This window comes from Cupressus sempervirens, chromosome 1 (genome assembly GCF_028749045.1).
Source record: "Cupressus sempervirens isolate cs-2001-9-10 chromosome 1, ASM2874904v1, whole genome shotgun sequence".
NCBI lineage: Eukaryota > Viridiplantae > Streptophyta > Pinopsida > Cupressales > Cupressaceae > Cupressus > Cupressus sempervirens.
Window position 1 is genome coordinate 457,777,482 of NC_143118.1, and position 27,437 is coordinate 457,804,918.

Here is a 27,437-nt window from a genome sequence, read left to right on the forward strand (position 1 = left end):
TTGTATCATATTGATTGGCCATGGTTGTAGTATTGAATATGAAGATAACATACTAAGTTAAGACTAATTATAGATAAAGTAATTAAATTTGAATACATGAAATAGGTTAGTAGAGAATATAACAATCTATAAAGTAGATAGTAGGTTATTATAAATTTTTAGAGTTGAATACAATTTGAAAGTACAGTGTATAAAGTGTTAATTAGTTAGTACATAAATGGGGGTCAATAACCTTGATAATTTGTCAAGCTATGGATTCAATGCATGATTAAAGTTAGGATGTTTCCTTCTAGATATATAAACATAATTACATGTTGGTGGAATGGATAATTAGTTATTAAATCAAATCATTTCGTGACTACTTGTGATCAAAATCTTGACATAAGATTTATGGAATCCTGTTGCTACCAACCACATAGATGCATATCAACTATTCACTTTTATATATGTGTACAAAGGTTCCCCTTATATATAGATTTAGAATCCAAATAGTATTTCATAACTAAAGTATTCCATAACTCATAAATGAATTATCCTATCATAAATTTGGATGTTAGTAGATGCAATCTTAGGCTACTTGTGTCCCTGATAATTATAACCTTGACCATGCCGAGGATGCAATTAGCCTTGTAGTAACAAAATCACCTAGATACTATTGTGATTTTGAAAAATTGTCATTGAGTGTATCATAAAATTTAAAAAAATTTAAAAAATTGTAGTTGTGTTTTAGCCCTATAATTTTTGGGCATGACAAAAAAGAAAGTCCTCAGTTCGATGGAGTTAACTATGACAGCTTGAAGGAAAAGATGAAGACTCATTTTCTATGTATGGGTCTAGGATATTGGCTTTTGACAAAGAGTAACTAGAATATTTTGGAAGAAAGCAAGCTTGAAGAATGTAGTGAAGAAGAAAGAGAATTGGCTATGTGCAATATGTGAGCCAAAGAAGCATTACTGACATCTCTTCCTAAAACTAGATATAGTCAGGTAAAATCACTAAAGAAATCTCATAAAAATTGGAAAGCTTTAGAATCTACTTTTGAAGGAGATAAACATGCGAAAAAAATGAGATTACATAATTGGATATATTTTTTTCAGGACACTAAAATGATGGAAGATGAATTTGTGAGAAGCTATATTAGTAGGATATCTAAGATTGTTGTAGGAATTAAGTCTTGTGAAGGATCTAAAGAAAACTATGAGAAGTATGGAAGATTTTGAAAACTTTGACACCACCATTCAAGAAAGTAGTGCAGATGATTAAACTTTTCATACTCCACACTGAGAAGTTCTCTAGGGAGACTTTTCTTGGAAGGCTAGAAGCATTAGAATCAAGTTTGAGGAAATATGGAGAATTGACCAGAGTAGAAACAACTTTTAGTGCATTAAGTGTCCATCCTTGTTTATCCATAAGTACAACCACTCATGGAAACTATGCTAGTAGCACTAGATCCAGATTTGAAGAATACATGAAGACTAAAGAAGGTATAGCCTTGCTTGTGAGAAGAGAACTAGATGGTAAGAAAATTTTCAAATGTTGGAATTGTAATGAATTTTTTCATTATGCTTCTAAGTTTCCTAAAAGAGAGAAAAATTATAAGAGAAACTTCAATCCTAGAAGACCTAGATTGTTTCCATGCAAATGAAGATGAAGAATCTAAATAAATAATTTAGAGTGAAAGTAATGATAATTTAGGATTTGTGCCTATAAAATAAGAGAGAACTTAAATTGAAATTAGAGAAGAAAAGGCTCTAGTTTCTCAAGTTGAAAAGAAATTTGATTGGATTATCGACAATGGTTCTTCACATCATATGACTGGTGATATGAAAAAGATTGTAAAATTCAAAAATCATGATGGAGGAATTATTAGAGTTGGTAACAATACAACTTGTCACATTATAGGGATAGGATCTATTACTCTTGATGTAAATACTAACACTGATGATGTTTATTTTGTCGATGGTTTGAAACATAACTTGTTGAGTGTTGGATAGTTGGCAGACAAAGGTTATCAGTTGCAGTTCATAAAGAAGACCTACATTATCAAAGATAAGGATGGTAATCTGATTGGAATAGGTATAAGATCCATAGGTAATGTGTTTCAACTAAATCCTTATACTGAAATGACATGTTTGGTTGCAAAAGTGAATAACAGTTGGTTATGGCATAGAAGGTTTTGTCATATAAACTTTAATAACATTGTGAAGGCTAGTAGTACATTTGTTATCAAAGATTTACCTAAGATCATGAAGCCTACTAATGTTGTTTGCAAGGAATGTATCATGGCTAAGAAGAAGAAAGTTTCATTTCCCAACAAGAAATTCACCACTACAGAAAATTTGGAGATTGTTCATATAGATTGTTAGGATAAAACCACAGACAAAAATAACAATTACATGCAAATATAAATAATAACAGAAAATAATAGATCACACATAAGAGAACACAAGACACCGATATTTAACATGGTTCACCCAAACCCTAGGCTGCATTCACCAAATAAAAAGTCCATTATTATTACGATCTAGTGATTACAACCTAATTACAATATGTAATCCATTACAACTCAATACCACCGCAAGAAGCAATTTTTGCATCACACCTTATGAAACAATCCCTGAACCTAAGCCCTTTTATACAGGTATTTTTTGCTTTAGGGTTAAAATTAGTTCCAACATGTCAGCCATATAATGCTGATATAGTAGCCCCCAAAAAAAATGCAGTATGTACAATACTTCCCTGATCAGTCACCCCAATCTAATAATCTCCCACTTGTAGATTGATCCTATAGCAATACCGCTACCACATTGGGCTCCCATTGGATCAAACCACCCTAGATGTTTTTGTTATTCTATTCCTATTCAGTCTAAAAGACCAACTGAAGTTGAAGAGGAATTTAGCTTTTCCCTCGTCACTACCTTCATAAACATATCCACTAGATTTTCATCTATATGTATCTTTTCTAGCTTTAATTGTCCATCATCCAAAATTGATCGAATGAAATGGTACTGCAATTGAATGTGTTTAGTCTTTGAATGTAGAGCATAATTTTTTGTAAGATGAATGGTACTCTAGCTATTTTTAAACAAATAATTATCCCTTTGAGGGTGTCCCAATTCTTTCATGAAGAACTAAAACCATATCATCTCATTGGCTACCTTTGTAGTAGCATCATACTCTATCTCTATAGTGGATAAAGCATTAAACTTTTGCAATTGAGAAACCCAACTCATGGCTACCCCAACAATAGTAAATACATAACTTGTAGTACTCTGTTTGGTATCAATATCCCCTACCAAATTAGTAGTAGAGCCCCCAAAGTGTAAACACTTACTGGATGTTCCTCTCAAATATCTGAGAATCCATTTAATTGCATTCCAATGCTCAATTCCCGAATGACTCATATACCTACTAATGACTCCCACTACATGTGCAATATTTGGCCTTGTGCATACCATAAAATACATCAAGCTTTCCACAATTGAAGCATAAGGTACCTTGGACATCTTGTCCTCCTCTTCTTTTTTCTTTGGGTACATCTCCTTAGTCAACTTCAAATGACTAAGTAAAGGTGTGCTGACAGCTTTAGCATTCTCCATAGAGAAACATTGCAACAACTTCATAATATAATCAGCCTGAGATAATGTCAATTTTTTATTCTTTCTATCTCTAAAAATCTTCATAAGAGGGATTTTTTTTGTTGCACCCAAATTCATCATAGAAAATGCATGTGCTAAATGGCATTTCAGCCCCTTAATGTGATCAATGTTAGACCTAGCTACAAACATAGCATCAACATATAAATATAAAATAATATAGTTATCATCATCCAACCTTTAAAATAAAAACAATGATCTAAATGACACCTACTATATACATGTTCATGCATAAAACTATCAAATTTTAGATACCATTGCCAAAGTGCTTGCTTCAAGCCATATAATTTTTTCTTCAATCTGCACACTAGGTTCTCCTTATCTTTGACCTCTAATCCTTGTGGTTGAACCATATATATCTCTTCATCTAAATCACCATAAAGGAAAGTTGTTTTAACATCAAGATACTCCAAATGCAAATCTTCAATAGCCACAAGACTTAAAATAGTACAGATAGAAGTCATTTTAACAAAAAAAGAGAATATCTCATCAAAATCAATGCCCTTTTTTTGTGCAAATCCTTTTACAACTAACCTAGCTTTAATTTTTTTCTCACCCATTTATTCTATAAAGCCCTTTTACTTATAAGAAACTTTCATAAATCCCAAGTCTTCTTTTTTAGCAAAGAGTCCATTTCATCTTTCATTGCAGACTCCCACTGAATCTTAGTATCCACCTATATAGCTTCATCATTACATTTAGGTTCACCAACATCTTAGTATCGACTTACACAACTTCATCATAACATTCAGGTTCACCAGCATCTATTAGTAAGATAGAGTACAAAGAAGGAGAAAATCTTTCTGGAGGTCTACTTAGCCTTGTTGACCATCTAACATTCACTGGTGTGTGTGGTATTTTTTGTTGTTGCAATTTTTGAACATCATGAAAATTTTTTGGAACATCATCTTTTGGAGTATCATCCAACACTACATAATCATCTTCTTTCTTCTCATGTTGCTACAATAGATCTTTGTACAACACTTTCTCGTTGAATATGACATCCCTGCTTTATGCAATTTTATGATTTTCAAAATCCCAAAGCCATAACTAAATTCATCAATGCCATATCCAACAAATACACATTTCTTTGACTTAGCTTCTAGCTTACTTCTATTTTCCAAATCTATGTGAGAAAATGCTTCACAACCGAAGGTTTTGAGATAATAATAACTCACCTTCTTACCAGTCCATGCTTCCTCTAGAATACCAAAATCCAAAGGAGTAGAGGGACCTCTATTAATCAAATATACAATAGTATTGATAGCCTCTGCCCACATTTTTAAGGGCAACCCTGCATGCAACCTCATGCTCCTTGCATACTGCATTATAGTCTTATTCATGCATTTAGACACCCCATTTTTCTATGGAGTCCTTGGAATAGTTTTTTGTCTACGAATACTAGTAGTGGATAAATAATCTTCAAATTCATAACTACAATAATCACCACCATTATCAGATTAGAGACATTTTAATTTCTTACTAGTCTCATTTTTAACCAAGCACTTCCATTTCTTAAAACTTTGAAATACATTAGATTTCTATCTAAGAAAATAAATCCATACTTTTCTAGTTGCATCATCAATAAATGTAACATAATAATGAGATCCACCAAGGGAGGATACTTGAGCTGATCCCCATACATCTGTATGCAAAAGCTCTAATTTCTCACTTTTATTTTTCTTCCCAAACTCCACAAAACTCACTCTCTTTTGTTTCCTATACACATAGCTTTCACAAAAATCCATATTAACACATTTTAGACTTGGTAAGACTTTCTTTGAATGAATTATTTTCATACCTTTCTCACTCATGTGCCCAACTCTATTGTGCCACAATACTGTATCAGAATCTACAACAACTATTTGTTCTCCCTCCCTCATGAGACTGCTGAAGATGATTGTGACGCTATGTAGAGGGATACCATGCTTACCTTCTTGCATTTTGCTAAGGAGAAATTTGACACTAGTCTCAAGGTTGATTCCTGGATCTACAATGAAATAATGGGTTTGAAGAAAAAGGTGGAAATTCTGCAACATAACTTGGATACTATTAATGCTAAACTTAGTCATATGGAAGGACAGATGGGAGACATCCCTAACAAACTTAACAACTATGAGCAGAACCTCACAATGTTAATCAAGGAGAGTAGCACTAAGATGGAACAAGTCACCTCGAGTATTTGGGCAGCCGCTGCTAGCCTGGGCAAAAGGGAAAATGAAGATATCATTTCGACTGAGGGTCTGAGCAAAAGAACTAGGCATAGCTCGAGGAAGAGTGCTATGAAAGCTGCTACTGCTATGGATGTTGTTTCCATTCAAGAGACTGCTATTATTGGTAAGGAAGCAGCTAAATTGATCCTGGAGCTGCAATAGTGGCACTGGGGTGGGTTCTCTGGTTTGGTACCTATCTGGTTTTGGTCGCTAGTTGGGGACTCTGGTCTTGGTTTCTAATTTTTTTATAGTTTAGACTATTTGTGGTTCCAGGTCCCTGTAAAACCTGGGTTAGTTTGTTTTTGGACTTTTCTAGTGGTTTCAGATCCCTGTAAAACCTGATTTTGATACTATTCTTCAGTTTGTTGCAGGTTTTTTCCTGGTTGGGCTGTCTTGCTTTATCTTTCTATTTTTTGTTAAAGGGTTTCGGGGTCCCTTCAAAACCTGCTTTTACCGTAATCTAAAACTATTTGTTCTCCTTGCTCAACTACAACAACTATTCCTAAACATTCATTTTTCTCTAAAACAATCATAGTAGAAGGAACAACATGACCTGTACAAAGATATAAGGTACCTACTTTCACACCTTTTGCTACTACAAGGTAACCTTTTGAAACTTTCCAATTTTATCATTAAAATTAACTACACAACCCTCATCATTGAGTTTCCCTACTCAAATTAAATTCTTACTCAGCCTTGGAACATGTCTTACTTCATGTAGTGGCCAATGATTCCCATTATACAACTTAATTTTTTGTTTTCTAAATATCAGTTAGGGTTTATTATCCCCCAAATAAACAAGCCCAAAATCCCCTTGGACATAATCAATGAAATAATTTCTATGAGTTGTAGCATGAAATGAAGTACAAGAATCTAAAACCCATGAATCATCAACACTTTCTAAAGATAGAAGAAAATCATCCTCTTCAGATTTGTTACTTACCACATTTTCCTCCTTGATTCTTTTCGGTTTATCTCCTTCATTTTTCTTTTGAGTCTAGTAATCTTTCTTCTTATGCTCTAGTTTCCCATATTACTAGCAGTCGTTGGGTCCTCTAGATTGAGACCTCTTCCCCTTTGACTTTCCTCTTGATTTATCATGATTTCCAAAATTATTTTCTCTTTCAGTCATTCTACCTCTGGTTTTTACATCCAAAGAAATTCCTGATGTAGATCCACCTAAGGTTTTCCCATGAGTTTCCTCACTCAAAATAACACTAATCACATCATTATATTTTAGGTTATTAAATAAACACTTCATGATAAATACCTTATATGAAGCTAAGGGTATTTCATACAATTTTGCTAGTGTATCTATCAACTCTTTTGTTGTCTTCACTTTTGTGTTAAATGTCACTAATGGTGTCAAGCATAATCTAATGCTTCCAAGTGCCTTTTTGTCTAAAATATCGTACTCCTCATTTGCCATAGTTTCTTGGTTCTTAGTTTTTCTTTCCAATAGCTTCCATAAATTCTTTTGATAAAGATAGTCCTTCATTTACATCTTCCATAACTGAAAGTTCTGCCCATTAAACTTGTCAACCTTTAGCTTACCCATATCTGCCATTGCTCCCACTTAATTGTGAGACTTTCCTACAAAGGGTAACTAAAAAAAAAGCTTGCTCTGATACCACTTGTTAGGATAAAACCATAAACAGAAATAATAATTACATGCAAATATAAACAATAACATAAATAATAGATTGCATAGAAGAGAACACGACACCAATATTTAACGTGGTTCACCCAAACCCTGGGCTACATCCACCAAACAACAATTCCAATATTATTATGATCCATTGATTACAACATGATTACAATCTATAATCCCTTATAGCTCAATATCCCCACAAGAAGTAATTTTGGCATCACACCTTATGAAATAATCCCTAACCCTAAGCCCTTTTATAGAGGTATTTTTCCACTTTAGGGTTAAAATTAATTACAATATGTCAGCCTTAAAATGTTGATATAGTAGCCCTAAACCCTGCTAAGGAATTATGGAGTATGTATAGTACTTCCTTGATCAGCCACCACAATCTAACATAGACTTGAGTGGTCCTACGATTTTTTTGGAAAAAGCTTCTTTATGATTTTTGTTGATGATTTCATTTGAATCATGTGGGTAGAATTTCTTAAGGAAAAAATATGAGGCATTTTTGAAGTTTAATATATTTAAGAATAGAGTTGAGAATGAATGTGGTGTAAAGATTAAATGTTTGAGATCAGATAGAGCTGGAGAGTTTACTTCTAGAAAGTTTAACATGTTTTGTGAAGAGAATGAAATTAAGAGATAGTTATCATCACCCAAGGTCCCTTGAGACAAATGGGATAGAAATAAGAAGAAATAGATCTGTATCAGAGGAAATAGGAGCAATGATGTTTGAGAATAATGCATCGAAGACATTTTAGAGGGAAGCAGTTAATAAAATAGTATACACAATAAATAGAGTGCAAATCAAAAAAGGTACAAACACGACTCCTTATGAATTATGGTTTGGTCATACACCCTGATTAGTGAAGTATTTTAGAATTTTTGGAAGTGTTACATAAAGAGAGATGATGATATTGGTAAGTTTGATGCAAGAAGTGATGAAGATATTTTCCTTGGTTACTCATTGAAAATCAAAACTTATAGATATTTTAATCATGCAACTAAGACAATTTTTTAGTGTGCAAATGTGAAAGTGGATAAAAATTTTGGAGTTAAGGAAAGGATGATGGATTATAATTCTAATGAGGAAGAAGATAATCCTAGATTTGTTAGAGAGAATATTGAAATTTTTTTTGAGACTAACAATGACTTGTTGAATGATTTACAAATTGTTGCAAAAAGATGTGAACAAAAAATTGAACTTAGACAAAGGAGTAATGACAAGAAATAGGTTGGATGAGGAATTATTTTTGATTTCTCAAGTTAAACCTAAGAGTGTAGATGAGGCATGCAAGGATGATCATTGGATTCAAGCAATGAAGGAATAACTAGATCATATTGTGAAGATTGAGAAATAAGAATTGGTTCCTAGGATAAAGACAAGAATATTATAGGAACTAAATGGGTATTCAAAAACAAGATGAATGAAAAAGGTGATGTTGTAAGGAGTAAAGCTAGATTGGTATGTAAAGGATATCATAGCAAGATGACATAGATTATAAAGAAATATTTGCCCTTGTAGCTAGAATGGAAGAATTAAGAATATTCTTGGCTTATGCAACAAATAGGAAGTATAAAGTATATCAAATAGATTTTAAGTCAACCTTTTTGAATGGATAACTTGAAGAATAAGTCTACATTGAGAAGCCTAAAGGATTTCTTTTAACATAAGAAAAGGACATGGTATGCAGATTGAAGAAAACACTGCATGGTTTGAAGCAAGCACCTAGAACCTGATATGCAAGGTTGGATAAGTATTTGGAAGAACTTGGATTTTCTAAAGGTATGACAGATAGTAATTTGTATTTAAAAGAAATTGAAAATGTTTTGTTGATCATTGTGATATTTATTGATGACATAATCTTTGGAGGTAATGACGAAGAAAGTGATAATTTTTCAGAAGAGATCAAGATTGAATTTGAGATGAGCATGATTGGTGGGATGAAATTTTTCTTGGGTTCACAAATTGTGCAGAATAGAGATGAAATTTTCATATCACAAGCTAAGTATCTAAAATGCTTTATGAAAATATTTGGCTTGAAAAGTTGTAAGCCTATTGGTACACCAAAGATAACTAGTCACAAGTTATCTATCAAAGATGAGGCACCTACTATTGAGAAGAAGAAGTACAAATCAATGATTAGAGGTTTACAATGTCTAACTCACACCAAACCAGATATAGAAAATGTAGTTGGGATAGTAGCAAGATTTAAAGTTTTTCCTAAGGAATCCCATTATGTAGCAATAAAGAGGATATTTAGATAATTGAAGGGTACACCTAATTATGGATTATGGTATGATAGACCAACTAATTTTACCTTATGTTCTTATATTGATGTGGATTAGGAACGAAATATGGATGAAAGAAAAAAAACTAGTGGTGGAGCATTTTTTCTTGGAGGAAGATCGATTTCTTGTCTAAGCAAGAAATAAGATTGTATTTCACAAAGTATAGTTGAAGAAGAGTATGTAGAAGTAGAAAATAATTGTAATCAGATCATGTGGATGAAGCAAATGCTAAAGGATATTGTGATAGATTTTTTAGAACCTATTATCATACATTGTGATAACACAAGTATCATATGTCCAAGAATCCTATATTGCATTCTAAAACTAAGCATATATATATATATATATATATATATATATATATATATATATATATAAAGTATCATGTTTTGAGAGAGAAATTAGTAGATGAAGAAATCAGATTGAAATATGTAAGTACAAAAGATCAGATTGTAGATATCTTTATAAAGCCTTTGCCTAAAGAAATATTTGAGTACTTGCGAGGTTGTAGACGCTCAAAAATGGTTTGCATTTATGATTTCATCACATTTTCATACTAACTCATCACATTTTCTCATTCCACTAATTTTGATCTTTTGGCCAACATGATTATATCTCAAAAATATTCTTCATCATTCGTATCCATTTTCACATCAATTGCAAATCATTTCTAAATTTATCAAATCAACCTGGAATCACCCCAAATTTACCCAAAATCACTCAAAACTAGTCCTAATCAATCTGACACATGTTGGATAACTTAAATCAATCATCATGTTTCCAATCCTAGGCATTGTTGTGGCTTTCAGTGCCTCAAAAACCTATCAATCTATCAAATCTATCAATCTGACCTTAGTATTGTCATGGCTCTTAGTGCTAGGCCAAACTGTCATTCTTGTCATTTGATCATTGGCATTGTTGAGTCCCTCAATGTTAGATCATGAAATCATCAAACCATTTTGATAACATTCACAACATTTGTTAATTTTATTATGGTCAACCCTATCAATCAATCTCAATCCTGTAGCATTTACAATATTGTTAATGAAATGTTACATGTCCTTAATCCATGTCATGTGTCCTTGGGATGTTATCAATTTTAATCAATTGATCAATTTGATCATGGCTTTGATCTATCCAAGGTCATCATCCTAGACAATCTGCATAATCATCACATTTCATCAAAGGATATTGGCGCATTTATGAAATCAAATTGGCCAATCATCTTCTAACTTTCTCTATAGGATTAAATAACCCATGATTTAATCCTATGTAGTTTCAATCATTTTTCATCTCACATTATTAATCATTCTTCCTATTTAACATCCTCAATTAATTAATTATATTAATTAATTGATTCATAATTCACAAACCATAAGAATTCTCAATTTCCTATGTCTCATTTTTCACTTCTAATTCTAATTTCCATTTGTGTGGATATATAGATTTTTAATTCAAATATTCCACATAATCTTGAAATCATCACAACACATGGGCATCTTACATCATGGATTTTATCCTCACACTTAGATAAGATATGTCATAATCCATATATTCTTACTCCCTGATGCAGGAGAATCCAGAGGTATAAGGGCAATCCTGTGTCACCCAAAAAAATGTACTTAGACTTAGTTTCTATTTCATGTGTTTTCATTTTTGGACACCCATTTGGGTCAAATAAAGGTTCCAACTCTCACAGTTCCATTATCAATGAGCTAGTAAATCTTGAAAAAATAGGAGTATGTAATTGGGCCATCATTTTGGTAAACTAGAAGGTTTGAATTGGCCAGATGAATATAATTGTGATTTAGAGCATTCCAAAAAAAGAATCAGGTCAAAAGGCCCCACGGTTTGAAAGTTATTACAATTTTCTCAATTTTGGAGACCTCCTAAGAATTCTTCAAAGTCAGGTTAGGGGCATTAAATGACCTTGAAAAGAGCCAAAAAATGGGGGAAAAGAAAATCTTGTCCATAGGGCTATAAAGCACTTCGAGAGCTTTCTGAAAATGTAAACAGTTCGTCAATCGGAGCTACGGTTCAAAAGTTATGCCTTGCGAAAGTTGGGTTACCGTTTCTGGATTCTTCTAGATTTGCGCCGACTTCTAACACAGCTTCTGGAGCCCTCTATTTGGTTGGTGGATGCCTATTAGCACTTTCTAGAATTTATTCCTAGTCCTTAACCCTTTGGGGTCTATTTAAGGAGATTCTTGGCATTGTAAAAGGCAGTTCGAAGTGGAGTTTGAGAGGAGGTACTGAAAAGAGAAATTATCTCCACATTTACGCTATTGTAAGCCCTTAGGGCATGTTTTGAAGTTTATTTTCTCTGTACTAAATGTACTAGCTTATTTTTTAGTTAATACAATTTCCCTTTTTCTGTTGTGTCCATTTTTTTCTTGGGTTGTGTCCCCATCAAGTGGTATCAGAGCAAGTTTTCCTAAGTGTGTAGACAGAGCGCCGACTGTGAGGCAGTTTGCACCAAGACTGTGTGGTTGTGGGTTCAAGTTAGAAGATGCCTCCATGAAGAGAGCATGGCGGAAGGGCCAGAGCTATTAATCCTGAGGGGGTTAGAGCCCTCCAAAGGCAGGTACAAGCATTGCAAGAGGAGCTCCATAGAGGAGCAAATGTTGCCGCAGGTGACGACAGTGAGGATGATAATGAAGAAGAAGAAATGGGACCAGAAGGGGAATTTGATGGGGAAGTTCTAAATCATGTAGAGGAAAGGCTTTTTAGGGCCATTACTAAGTTTGGGAAAAGACCTACAATTGAAGTGGGTGTATTTTCAGGAAATCTGAAACAGATGAGTTGATTGATTAGATCAATGAACTGGAAGAATACTTTGAGTATGAGGATATTAGGGACCCAAATAAGGTTAAGTTTGCAAAGGCCAAACTGAAAGGCCATGCCAAAATCTGGTGGCAAGAGGTTTAATTGAAAAGAAACAGAAGAGGAAAGGAGAAGATCACAAGATGGGATCACATGGTGGACAAATTGAAGAAGCAATTCATTCTTGTGGACTACGAGCTTGATTTGTTTAAGAAGATGCATGGGTTAAAGCAAGCAGGAAGATCAGTCCAAGAATATACAGAGGAATTTTACCGACTCTTGATTAGAGCGGGGCATGCAAAAGCAAATAAGGAAAGATTGCTCATTATATCAGTGGGTTGCGACCTAGCATCCAGGAGAAATTAAGTCTGGTAAGAATGACTAGCGTTGAAGAGGCATACCAGTTTGCCCTACGAGTTGAAGAGAAGCTGAATAAAAGGTTTGAAGGAAGACAAAGAGGGTGTAGTCAAGGAGGAAGGGGAAGCGATAGATCATCTGGAGGTCGCAATGAAACCCAAAAGAAAAATGAAGATGTGGGTACTAGCAGGAACCAGAGGAATGAGGGTTTCAATTGCTCCCATGATCAAGACTTTGGAAATTAGAGAGGAAGAGGTAGAGGACGTGGACAAGGAAGAGGAGGCTTTTGTGGTACCTATTTCCATTGCAATGAAGAAGGTCATCGTGCCTTTGAATGCCCTCAATGATAAGGAAGGACAGATAGGAGAGCTGAGGACCAAGCTAGGGTTGCTCATGTGGATGAGGATGCACAATCATCACATTCAGAGGATGTAGAAAGAGGAGAGACCTTGGTAAATGAAATAATCCTACTAACTGGTGAGATTGAACTAGGACAATGGAGGAGTTTGTTCCGTACCAGATGCAAGTGTGAGGATAAATGTTGTGACATGATCATTGATGGTGGTAGCACTGATAACTTGGTATCCGAAGAGATGGTCTCTAAGCTGAAGCTCAAGAGGGAGAAACATCCCCAGCCCTATCGGATTGCTTGGGTAAAAGATGATCATAAGGTCCTGGTAAGTGAACAATGTTTAGTGAAATTCAAAATTGGGAGTTATCATGATGAAGTTCTCTGTGATGTTATTCCGATGGATGTTTGCCATCTATTGTTGGGTAGACCATGGCAGTTTGATTGACATGTAGTACATGATGGGCATGCAAACACATACTCTCTGACAAAGGATGGAGTTCGCCACAAATTGAAGCCCATGAAAAAAGAAGGTGAAAAGGTATGTAGCAGTGCTAGGATTTGTCTTGTTGATGCAAGGAAGTTTTTAGATGGCATGAAACATCAGCATATGTGCTATGCTTTGATTCCTAGAAAAGATAAAGAAGGTAGTAGTGAAATACCACTTGAAGTTTCAGATTTACTAGGGGAATTTGGAGTTATTCTCTCTGATAATGTTCTAGATGGATTGCCACCAGTAAGCAAAATCAGTCATCAGATAGATCTGATTCTAGGAGCTAGTTTGCCTAACAAGGCTGCTCACAAGATGACTCCTACTGAAACAGAGGAGCTAAATAGATAGGTTCAGGAGCTGTTGAGGAAGGGCTTGATTCGAGAGAGCTTGAGTCCATGTGCAATACCTGCAGTACTCACACCAAAGAAGGATGGAGAGTGGAGGATGTGTACAGATTCTTGAGCTATAAATAGGATAACCATCAAGTATCGGTTTCCTTTGCCAAGGATGGATGATCTTATGGACTGCTTGAGTGGAGCTCAATACTTCACAAAGATAGATCTCAAGAGTGGCTATCATCAGATACAGATTTGAGAAGGAGATGAGTGGAAAATAGCCTTCAAGACCAAGGAGGGTCTTAATGAGTGGTTAGTCATGCCCTTTGGATTGACGAATGCCCCAAGTACATTCATGCGGCTCATGAATGAGGTACTTAAGAAGTTCTTGGGAAAATTTGTTATTGTCTATTTGGATGATATTTTATTTTTTAGCAAGACTTTGGAAGAACATTTATTGCATATTCGTAGTGTCCTTGAAAGGCTAAGGGAAGAGAAACTGTTAATTAATCTGAAGAAGTGTATCTTTGCAGAAAGGGAGTTAGTCTATTTGGGGTTTGTTTAATCACGCGAAGGTCTCAAAATGGATCCAGAGAAGGTAAAAGCCATCTTGGAATGGCCTACTCCAAGGTTTGCTACTAAGGTAAGATCATTTCATGGTCTGGTTAGTTTTTACAGGAAGTTTATTAAGAATTTCAGTGGCATATGTGCACCCCTAACTGATATAATAAGAGGGGATAGAAAAGAGTTCAAATGGACTGCAGCAGCCGTGAGAAGTTTTGAATTGCTGAAGAAGAAGGTAACAGAACAACCTATGTTGGCACTTCCAGATTTTAGAAAGGTTTTCCAGGTGGATTGTGATGCCAGTGGCAATGCTATTGGGGCTGTATTAAGCCAAGAAGGTAAGCCTATTGCATATTTTAGTGAAAAATTGAATGATGCAAAGAAGAAGTATTTTGTTTATGATCAAGAGTTCTATGCAATAGTTCAAGCCTTAAAGAAATGGAGGCATTATTTATTGCCAAAGGAATTTGTTTTGTATACTAATCATCAAGCATTACAGTACCTAAATAGCCAAGGTAAAATGAATTAGAGGCATATGAAGTGGGTAGAGTTCTTGCAGAGTTATACATTTGTGTTGAAGCATAGAAGTGGAAAATCTAACAGGGTTGCAGATGCACTAAGTAGGAGACAGTTGTTGCTTAGAGTAATGCAGGTTGAAGTAGTTGGGTTTGATGAACTCAAGAATTTGTACCCCGAGGATCTTGATTTTGTTGAAGCATGGAAAGCTTGTAAAGAACCTGTTGCTGTAGATAGAACCAAGCGGTTAGACTATTTGATTCAGGATGGCATGTTGTTCAAGGGTAGTCAATTGTGGATTCCAAGGAGTTCCATGAGGGAAAATTTGATTAAAGAGAAACACAGTGGAGGGATGGCAGGACATTTTGGTCGAGATAAGACCATTGCCATTCTTAGAGAACATTATTTTTGGCCTCAAATTTCATAGGATGTGAAGAAGTTTGTACAGAGTTGCCAGGTTTGGCAAGTTGCCAAGGGGTTTAGTCACAATACTGGCCTATATCAGCCATTGCTTGTTCCATCAAGGCCATGGGAGGACATAAGTATGGATTTTGTTCTTGGATTGCCAAGGACACAAAGGGGTAATGACTCAGTATTCGTGGTGGTTGATATGTTCTCCAAAATGTCACATTTCATTCCATGCCACAAAACTCATGATGCTGTCCATATTGCAGACTTGTTTTTCAAAGAGGTGGTAAGACTACATGGTCTTCCAAGGAGCATAGTTTCTGACAGAGATACTAAATTTGTGGGGTATTTCTGGAGGAAATTGTGGAAAAAGTTAAGAAACAACTTGAAATTCAGTTCCACACATCACCCACAAACTAATGGCCAAATAGAAGTGGTAAACAGAAGTCTGGGCAATTTGCTGAGATGTTTAGTTGGGGATAAGCCCAAGGGATGGGATTTGATTCTACCACAAGTAGAGTTTGCTTACAATAACTCTATAAATAGGTGTACTGGAAAATCACCATTCCAAATTGTATATGGGAATAGCCCAAGGATTACACCAAAATTGAGGAAGATAGAGCAAGGGGAGAGGACAAGTACTGAAGCGAAAGAATTCTCTTAACATATCAAGCATCTACATGAGGAGGTTCAGGAACACATTACCAAGATGAATCAAGAGTATAAAGCTAAGGCTGATCAAAGGAGAAGACATAAGGAATTCCAAGTAGGGGATCTAGTCATGGTGCACTTACGAAAAGAAAGATTTCCAGTCGGTACTTACAACAAGCTAAAAATGAAGAAATTTGGCCCCTGCAAAGTTTTGAAGAAACATGACTCAGGAAATGCATATGAGGTGGAGCTGCCAAATGGTATTCACATTTCTCCCATTTTCAACATTGCAGATTTAACAGAGTATCATGATGATGGTGTAGATGAGGAGCTGGTGTTAGAGCCATGTCCGATTCCTGCTTCTAAGGAGGAGGAGATAGAAGACATTCTAGATCATCGTGTGGGTAGGAGTACTAGAAACAAGCAGTATGAAGAGTATTTGGTCAAATGGAAAGGACGACCAATCGAGGACTCAAATTGGATTTCAGTAGCTGAGGTTTCCCATTTGGGATTTCCTCTACCATTCATAAAGTGACAGGGTCACTTTTCAATCTACCCTGGGTGTCTGATGCAGGAGCATCCAGAGTTATAAGGGCAATCCTGTGTCACCCAAAAAAATGTACTTGGGCTTAGTTTTTGTTTCATTTGTTTTCATTTTTTGACACCCATTTGGGTCAAATAAAGGTTCCAACTCTCACAGTTCCACTATCAGTGAGCTAGTAAATCCCGAAAAAATAGGAGTATGTAATTGGGCCATCATTTTGGTAAAATAGAAGGTGTGAATTGGCCAAATGAATGTAATTGTGATTTAGAGCATTCCAAAAAAAGAATCAGGTCAAAAGGCCCCATGGTTTGAAAGTTATTGCAATTTTTTGGGTTTTGAAGACCTCCTAAGAATGCTTCAAAGTTAGGTTAGGAGAATTAAATGACCTCAAAAAGGGAAAAAATTGGGGAAAAGCAAAGCTTTTCCATAGGGCTATAGAGCACTTCAAGAGCTTTTTGGAAATGTAAACGGTTTTTCAATCGGAGCTACGGTTCAAAAGTTATGCCTCCCAAAAGTTGGGTTACCATTTCTGGATTCTTCTAGATTTGCGCTGACTTCTAACGTAGCTTCTGGAGCCTTCTATTTGGTCAATGGATGCCTACTAGCACTTTCTAGAATGTATTCCTAGTCCTTAACCCTTTGAGGTCTATTTAAGGAGATTCCTGGCATTGTAAAAGGCAGTTCAAAGTGGAGTTTGAGAGGAGGTACTGAAAAGAGAAATTATCTCTTTATTTATGCTATTGTAAGCCCTTAGGGCATGTTTTGAAGTTTATTTTCTCTGTACTAAATGTACTAGCTTATGTTTTAGTTAATACAATTTCCCTTTTTCTATTGTGTCCATTCTATTCTTGGGTTGTGTCCCCATCACTCCCTTACACATATCTATATTTAGCCATCATCATCATAGATTCTTGGCTTTAAGTGGCTTTGAGGTGTCACATGACACATCATAGATCCTCCACCATTTTTATCCATGTTGACTTCTATGCATCGTACAATCTTACATTTGGCATCTTGTGTCATATATATCATGGATTTCCAAAAGGAATCTCTTGCCAAGTTGCATATCCAAGGTCACAATCTCAATGCTCTCCTCCTACGTGTTGGCTATAAATTGAGCCACATTGCTCTCATTTCTAGTCCTTCAAGTCCTTCAAGTCCCTTGTTCCTAATGCTTAAGTCCATAAACATAGAGCTTCAAATCACTCTTCTAGTACTCTCATAGAATTATCATACCATAGGCTTTTCCTTTTCAATTGTGTGCATTATAGGCAATTGGAGCTACATCATATGGAGAAGAAAGAAGGACATGGGAGTTGCAACTAAAGAGGGAGTTTTACTTTGTGTTTATTTCTTTATTTTTGTTGGCTTTCATGGTATACTAGAGGGTATTAATGTATATTTATCAAGTTTTTTATTTTCTCATAGTATGTTGATGTTTGACCCATTTTCTAGTCCTACAATTGGTGAACCCAACATGAAGATCATGCTTAACTAACTTGGGTTTTCTTGTTTTTATGCTTGTAAGTGCAAGGAAGGAGCTTGTTTGGAGAGGTATAATGCTAATTCTCTCTCTCTCTCTGTCTCTGTCTCTGTCTCTCTCTCTCTCTCTCTCTCTCTCTCTCTCTCTCTCTCTCTCTCTCACATCACACCTCATCTAATTAGGGAGCCCATTAATATGATTTTAAGCTCTCATTTATGAATTTTTAAAGCTTTTTGTCCTAAGGTGCACTCTTATTTGTTAGGGTGTACTTGGGACCTCTAGGAAGCAGTTTTAGGGGCCTAGGAGTCACCATAAACCCCTTTAGTTGTTTACAGCTTACCAACTATGCTTAGAAACAACCAACTATGCCCTTATGGGATCCAAGTGCACCATGGGCACACTCTATACTATATGTGCACACTTGGCTAGCTTGGTTTCAAAATTTTTAGTTTTGGGTCTTGTTTAGGCACCATTTCCCCACAATCTACTTCTACTCTCCCAACTACACCTAGAAACTACCAACTACCTCCTTCTAGGGCCCAAGTGCACCATGGGCATAATTAGCACTATCTAAGGACACTTGGGGGCATCCTGAGTCATTCTAGCCTTCCAGGGCATAGTTTTCTCTATTAGGGCATAGTTGGTTCACAGAAAGCACCTAGTTTGATTAGAACCTATGTCTAGGGTTTGAATTTCATGTTAGGACCTAGATTAGAGGATTTTGTGTTACTAATGATCTATTTTTATCATGTGGTGATCATTGGGAGAAGACATTCAATAAAAAACTATTAATACTTATTTGTAGGATGTTGTTGAAGACCCATGTGCTTGTCCAAACTCTATTTTTGGTTTTTCTAGATTAGATAATACTCCATTTGGTGCACTATAATGAACTTTCTATACTTCTTGATTTCTATGCATTATTTAGAACCCTAGGAGTTGAATGGACATATCCTCTCCCCTCACCATTTGTGGATCTTAGGTACAAGAGAAATCCGTGCTATTTCTATAGAGAGGTCTATCTTGGACCCAAGACTCACCACTTGGTGAGCCCTAGGGGATGACCTCAAAGTGGTAACAGGTCAAAGCTAGGTCAACATTCTAATTACTATAAAAAAATTGATATGGTTAATATTGTATCGACAGTATTACTGCATGATAGCTCTCCTCCAGTACCCTTGTGGTGTGTCAAAGCCCAATTCTTAGGACTGGGAGACTTTCTAAGGAAGTTTGTCATTCAATTGTTGAATAGAATGCCTACATTAAATACCTTGTTTTAGAGGCCAAAAACCTTTCTATCCACTATCTCAAGGGGTCACCCATGCCCTTGAAGACATCCCACATTCTCACAGTCCTTAGTAGAGACAACAGTCCCTTGGTAAGTCATGCCCCTTGGGAAGTGGATCTTGGTAGCCCCAAGAAGTGAGTGTGTTGTAAGGAGGAGCCTATGGTGCCAAGATTCTAAGTTTTCCACTCTGGATAAGCATGGTTGAACTTTTGCTCAATTGGAAAATCAATGGATATAGTCTTAAAGTGTAGGTTGTGGTATGTCTTTTCACTTTAACAATAGCTATTCTTGTCTTATTGTGTATTGTGTTTGTGTAAAACATTAATCAAGATAAAAGAAAAATTTGAAAATTTACACCTTGGATGCCATTCAAACCTTGTCAAAACATTACACCTTATAAAAACATTACAACATTATCAAAAAATTCCAAACACTGGTCCAAAACATTTAAAACTTGGAAAACATGACAACTTGTAACCTTAGACATGCTAGACATGACTTAGATTCCATCTTTACATAACATCCACTTGCATTCACCATATTTTGAGCTTCATACTTGCATCCTCTAGGCCTCATATTACATCTTTTTAGTCCTCATTATGCATCCCTCATCTTTCATATTGTATTCATTAGGGTTTACTTTGCATCCCTTAGTCTTTGCATTTCAACCCCAAAATTTGTATCTTGAATCTTCCATCTTGCATCCTTGTATGTCCAACCTTCATCTTGCACACTTTTACCCTCATTTCATGTTTCTAACCATCATTTTGCACCTTCATTTTGAAGTTAGCACTATCCTCTACCATTTGGCTCTTTGGAACATCAATTTGGAAACCATAAAGCCCAAAAACACCTTAGTTTCAACCCAGCTTACCATATGCACTCTATGTAATGTCCTGCCTAGAGATCCTTGGAACAAGGATTCAATACAAGAATTTTTTTTTTTTTACAAGTATGAATTCAGAGGACAACATCATACAGGAATCACAAAGATCACAATGGAAGACATCACCAACAATCTGAGCAACCAATGAATCTTTTGACGCCACTAACAAACATAAATGATAAACCATAGAGGAAAGAAAATGATTCTGAATCCAAAAACATATCAAATTTGAAATGTAATTCCAAGGCATTTAAGAACACCACAAAGGGTATCCAAAATACCTCCAAAATACCACTGCCTATGTAGGTTTTTCCAAAACCCAGGCGATACTTTAATATAGCATTGTGCGACGCTTTCTAGTATCGTATGACCTTTCTAATGAAGGCATGCAATATTTTTAGGGATTGGGTGAAACTTCTTAGGAAGGAATGTGATGATTTACTAGTATTGAATGACCTTTCTCCAAGAGGTATGAGATACAACAGAGTGTTGCATGATAGAGTTTATAAGGGCATGCGATACTTTCCAGTATCGCACAATTCTCCTCCTTTGGATGTGTGATACTTTAAATTATTGCCCAATGCTAATACATGGTCACCCAGAGAAATAAAGATTCACTCTAAGAGCCAAAACAAGGGATAAAATGGGAAAACATACCTCCACACCAAGGAGTACCAATCTACGTAGATCGAGGAATAAACATTCAAGTGCATAAACAAAAAGATGCCATGAAACAAAAAAGAGGAACATCTACTCATCTAAACCATAGAAGTAAAAAGGACATACTAAAAGAAACATCATAGCGTACAGAAGAAATATTGCAATGTACATAAATAATATCACAATAACTGAACAACCAAGCTAAGAATGTAGTTCCTCCCAACCATTAATAGCATCATAAGAGCATTTTAGGTCCTAGCCATCCCCCACATATAACATCCTAAATTATCAACCAGATTTTTGATGCTATCTTATGGGGATGCCACTACTAAAATGTGCTAAAACATAAGAATAAGGAAACCTAACATTCTAGAAGTAGAGCATAAGATAATCCTACCAATCAAACTCATCATCTAACATATGCTAAACATCATAATAAGGGAATATGTCAATACTAACATCATCTCAACATGATATACAAGAATTCAAATGAAAGCATAAATCACAATAAAGCATATGCTGAAACCCAAAGTATCAAGTGAAAATATCCAATAATGGTCACAGTAGGATAAAAGACTATCTTTGTACACTGGTCCCTAGTAGTGGTATAGGTAGCTATGCCTCCCAACCATGTGGAACCTATAGGTTCACACCCACCATGCTGATTGAGATAATGATTCAGTGACAAACACACATAAGAAAAATGTCCATTGTAACACTCATGCCAGATAGTATGATGACTAAAACCAAGAACATAAATAATGCATAAACTATAGGTCTTGGTCAAACACTCAATGGGCTACTATGTAGGGGCTAACACCATGGATAGTCACTTGGCATTGACAAGCCCAAGCTAGTATTGGAAGCTACTCTTCCCAATGGAAGGCACACAACCAAGGTAGAAACTCTTCTCAATAGAAGGCACACAACCTCCTTTTTATTATCTTAAGTTTTATTACTACACACATTTTTATTTAGTTATCACTTTATTAAACTTCCTCTACCAACTAATGGGAAATAGTCACCTGGTTGCGAGATAGAAGTCCCTCTGTGTGCTACCCTACCCTACCCATGCTCATCAAATGATGAGAATCCATAGGAATGCATATTCCCAACCCAACCCCATTGATCATAACTTTTGGAAAGTCCACAGAAGATTGGGCCTTGCAAGTCACCCAAAAAATGTACACACATGTACTCATGTGTGGCACACCACCATCACAGAGATCATAACACAAGGACTGGATGAGAACATAAGAAAAATGTCACTCAACTGAAAGTAACTTGGGACGAAAAATTCTACATGAATCCCAAAGACAATAAAAATATACATCATGAAATCATTCAATTGGCCTCAATCCAGGAGTATGGATTCTACACAAATCCCAATTATGTGACAAGACCAAACATCATGAACTCACTCAACCGACCTCAATCTAGGAGTATGGATTCTACATGAATCCTAGTGCTCATGAAACAAAAATAAAGGTCCAAAAGAAACAATAACATCAGGTATAGAGTCACTCAACCGAACACAAAGTTGGGAGTATGGATGTGATATGCATCCCAAAGAAAACACAAAAGTGCAACAATGATCTGACTAACATCCAAATGGATGATCTAGGTTCATGACCAAACTCAAGCCAAGAAAACCTAAGAAAATAGGGCGACACACAAAATGAGGTAAAAATCCCAAAAATTGGAAAAATTCAAAATCAAAACCCATTTGGTCTTTGGGCACAAAACCCTCAAAAAACTAATAAAATTTGGGTTCGAACACTGTATACAAAAATGGCCAACATAACAATGCAAAACCCCAAACCCCCATCCCAAAAATAAGGAAAATGTTCATACCCAACCAACCGAGAAGAATCACCAAAAAAAAATGGAGGAGAACACTAGTTCTTAGTCTCCTAAAAAATGGCTACCAAAAATAGAAGCTAAAATAGAGCAGAAACAATAAAATAGGAGAGCCCTATCTCACTGCCAAAAGTGCAAAATGAGAATCTGAACCATAAAATAAAAACCCAATAGAAGTAGCCAGAAATTGTGGCAAACCAAGGTCTCCCCAAGTTGGACCCATCAAGATCAACCTCATGATGATCCCAAGCCCATAGCTTCCATAATGAACAAAATAGTAAATCCTCATGAAGAAGGTTTTGGATTTTTACTCTCAAACTTTCTAATTCAAAAGTGAGAAGTGAGGAAATAAATTCCTTTTTGGATACTTATTCACTTTTCGAGTGAATAATCAATTAAGAAAAATAATCAACCAACCTAGTTAAACCCAGAATCAACCCAAATGAAAATAGGTTATTCCTAGTAATAGAAATTCATCTATGGAAAAGCTGCCAGAAATTAAATCAATAAAATTAAAAGCCCAAAAACCCAAAAACACATAAATTTCCTTAACAACTTTCACAATGATGTGAACCTCTAAATGCACAGACACTCTCACTGGTCTAATCACATAATGAAAATGAGTTTAAATTTAATAATCACCAAAAGGTTTAATTAAATAATTAAAATAAGGATACATCAACCATACAAGGGTGACATTGGTGAAATATGAATATATGAGTCACTAAATGCACAGGCTATTGCCAAGTATATAAATCCTACACACTAAACACATGATCAAGTGCAATTTCATATAATATCATAGCCAAAGAAATAAATACATTAAATCATCTAATTTAACCATTTATTCAATTACAACAAAATAATCCATTTACATCACACACATTTGCATAAACCATAACAATGCAAGAATGAAGTAAATGCCCATAACATTAAATCCACCACATAACATAATCAAAGATATGTCCAAATATTGGATCACTAGATATCATCATAAAACACATTGTCATCTCAAAATGGCATCATCATGCAATATGATCAACTAAATAGCATAGTAGTCTAACATCTATTATGCTGAAATCAAAGTATAACCTCTAACCCTTGGCTCATCTCAAATGTAAAACATAACATGAGTTGCAAAATATCTCTTGGATCAAAATATAACAAGCTAAATATTCATAGCACATAACCAATGAATCCAACATGGACAATCCTTTTCTAATTATTTAAGCATTTAATAATGGTAGTTTACACAACATTAAAAGGCACTTAGAACACATAAGTGAACACAGTCATAAAAATGACTAACCACTACTATAGGAACCTAGTTCAATGTAGTAGGATAATAATACATAGTGCAATCTCTGCACATGTTTCAGGATAATCACAAGACAACCTCATGATACCACATTAATCCTAGTAACCACTGGCACAAACCTTGGTGAACCATAAATCACATTATAATCTCATAAAATGACCATAAGCATAATCAAAGTAACTGATATAGTAACATAAATCCAATCACCTCAAGGGTGTAGACCACTCATGGTCTCAATCACAAACTCTTCACAATGAAAGATCAACAAGATTGCATCCATCAGGATGACTTACACAAATCAAATGGGAGAGGCACTACACTCTGAAACTACCAACTATGCTCTAACTAGCCCCAAGTGCACCATGGGTGTAGTTGGATCTGTCTGAGCACACTTGTTAGTCTAAGAACCTAGTTTAGACTTTGAGATAAAAATTTTGGACCTTAAGAGTATCATTAGGTGCCTAGATAGGTCCCCCTATCTCAACATGTCCTAATCTACATTCTACATGTCCTAAATTTCATTGTATTCACTTAGGGATTCATTCCTTAGGTCATAGCCCTCATTATGCATTGTCAATATTGTACTAACATCATCTCTAGTGACCTAGCTCTTGGGCATATCAATATGACAATCACTTAGTTCTAGTTCAACATAACTTCAACCCAGTCTCCCAATTGCACCATGAAACTACCAATTGTGCTCAAACTGGCCCAAAGTGCACCATAAGAATAGTTGGTTTTTTTGGAGCACACTTTTTACTATCATAGCACACTTGGGTACCTACATGACCATTTTGGACCTCCAAACTACATTCTGGGACCTTAAAACTACATCTAAAAGTCTATGTAGGTCCTTATTTTGCAAATGACCCAAAAAATCTTCTTGCACCCGAAACATCATTTTGCATCCTAGGACCTTTTCATATTGCATATCTGATCAACATAACCAAAATTTTGATCAACCTAAATGTCATTTTGAACCCAAAACATTTAAACTTAGTAAAAAAACATAACAAAGTATGAGCCCTAGAGTATCTCCTAGCATTGATGGATGATGGATCTTGACTAGTCCTTTTATCTTTTTATCATTTTTATTTGGTCAAACTCTATCTATGTCTTGATGGATTTGACCTTGTCATTTTTATCAACTTGATCTTTTCATCTTTTATCTCTTTTTGGTCAAGATCAAAGTCCATCTTCACAAGGTTAGACTAAATACTTTCCAAAGATTCAATCCTAAGTTCAAAACCTTGCATACACCCTTGTCATTGCATTATCATATTTCTACTATCCCTAAATGTCATTTTTACTTACCATAGTGTCATATCCTCTTCATCTTTCATTGTTCAAAACCCTAGCATCGTTTCCAATATCAAACCCTATCAACTTGTCTTCTTGATCTCATACCCTCATTTTGCATGTCCTAAATTTCATTATAAACCTTATCATACCATTCTTTTTGTAATCCTACTTGCATTTATCAACCTCTAACATCACTATCAAGTCCAAGATCCAACCCTAATCTTCATTTTGAATACCATAGAGCTATTTTTATCCCCTTTAGTCAAAATCTAAAATGTCATTCCCATTTGCATTTGCATCATTTCCAAATAAATAAAGCCTTACATTAAATGTATAACTAAGCCACAAGTTGGCTCTCTAAAAATATTAAATACACATCATGAAATTAAATACGAGCAAGGTCAGCCCAAACTAGAACCAGACATAGACAACTCAGCAAGTGAAGGCTTCCATGAATTACGGGCACTTGGCATCCAAATAAACACTCGACAACCATATGAAATCGGTAACAAAAGGTCACTCGGCAACCACATGAAATTAGAAACCAAAGAGTAACTCAACATCAACTATGAACTCGACATCCTTCAACATTCAACAACCATAGAGATTCAACAACCAAAGGATCACTCAAAAACCAAAGGAATCACTTAGTAACAACTAAGAACTTGACATGAACCAAGAAGCTTGACATCCACTAAATGCTCAGCACCCAATGGGAACTCAAAAAATGAAGGATAACTCAACACATATCGTAGCTTAGAAAACACTACAACTAACCAACTCAACACTAACTAAAAATTCATTGGCACTCAACAATAGTTGTAACTCAGTAGGAACCAACAGAATCAATGAGATAACATGACAGCTAGGATGCTCCTACATTAGACTACTAGGGTAAATAGAAAAGACTTTAGATTCTTTTGCATCAGGTTATTGAGTGACCTTTCATTACCGATTTTGTGTGGTTTCCAAGTGTTTGTTTGGATGCCAAGTGCCCATACTTCATGGAAGCCTTTGTTTGTTGAGTTGTCTATGTCTGGTTCTAGTTTGGGCTAACTTTTCTCATAATTAATTTCATGATGGTTATTTAATATTTTTAGAGATCCAACTTGTGGCTTAGTTATGCACTTAATGTAAGGGTTTATTTATTTGGTAATTTTTAATAGGTCGACTTGTGGCTGTACTAGTAATTAAAGGGGTCTTGGGTAGAGTATTAGGTGTCATTTTTAGGGAATGAGGGTCTTAGCATGGAGTAGCATAGATTTAGAAGTTTTCATTTAGTTTGGAGATCTACTCTTCTTTGAACAATATATTCTTCTTTTTAATGGTTGTAACCCAGAAGGTCGTATAGCCAGGCATGTTGGATGTAATCTTCTTAATTGGAATATATGAAATATTGTCTCTCTGATCTAAATCTCATTCCTCTTGTTCATTTTCCATTATGTATTTGATTGCTAGATTCTAGATCACCTCATTTTGGGATACATCTAGATTCTCACTATATCACATGAGTATACCATGTGAAATATCAATTACAACAATCCCTATTGACATCCAAAGGAAGCTCCTTATTTGCATTTCATCCATTCCCAAAAGGAACATGTCTCATTACCAAATCAATATGATGTTCCAAGGAGAAGCATCTAACACACAAAGGTATCAAAACAACAACCCAAACATGATGTTCAATTCTTAAGGGCATAACTAACTTCCAAGATAACAACAACCTATAGTGGTACAAGGACTTAACATTTCTAATGCACAACCACGTCAAAATCCACTTAACAT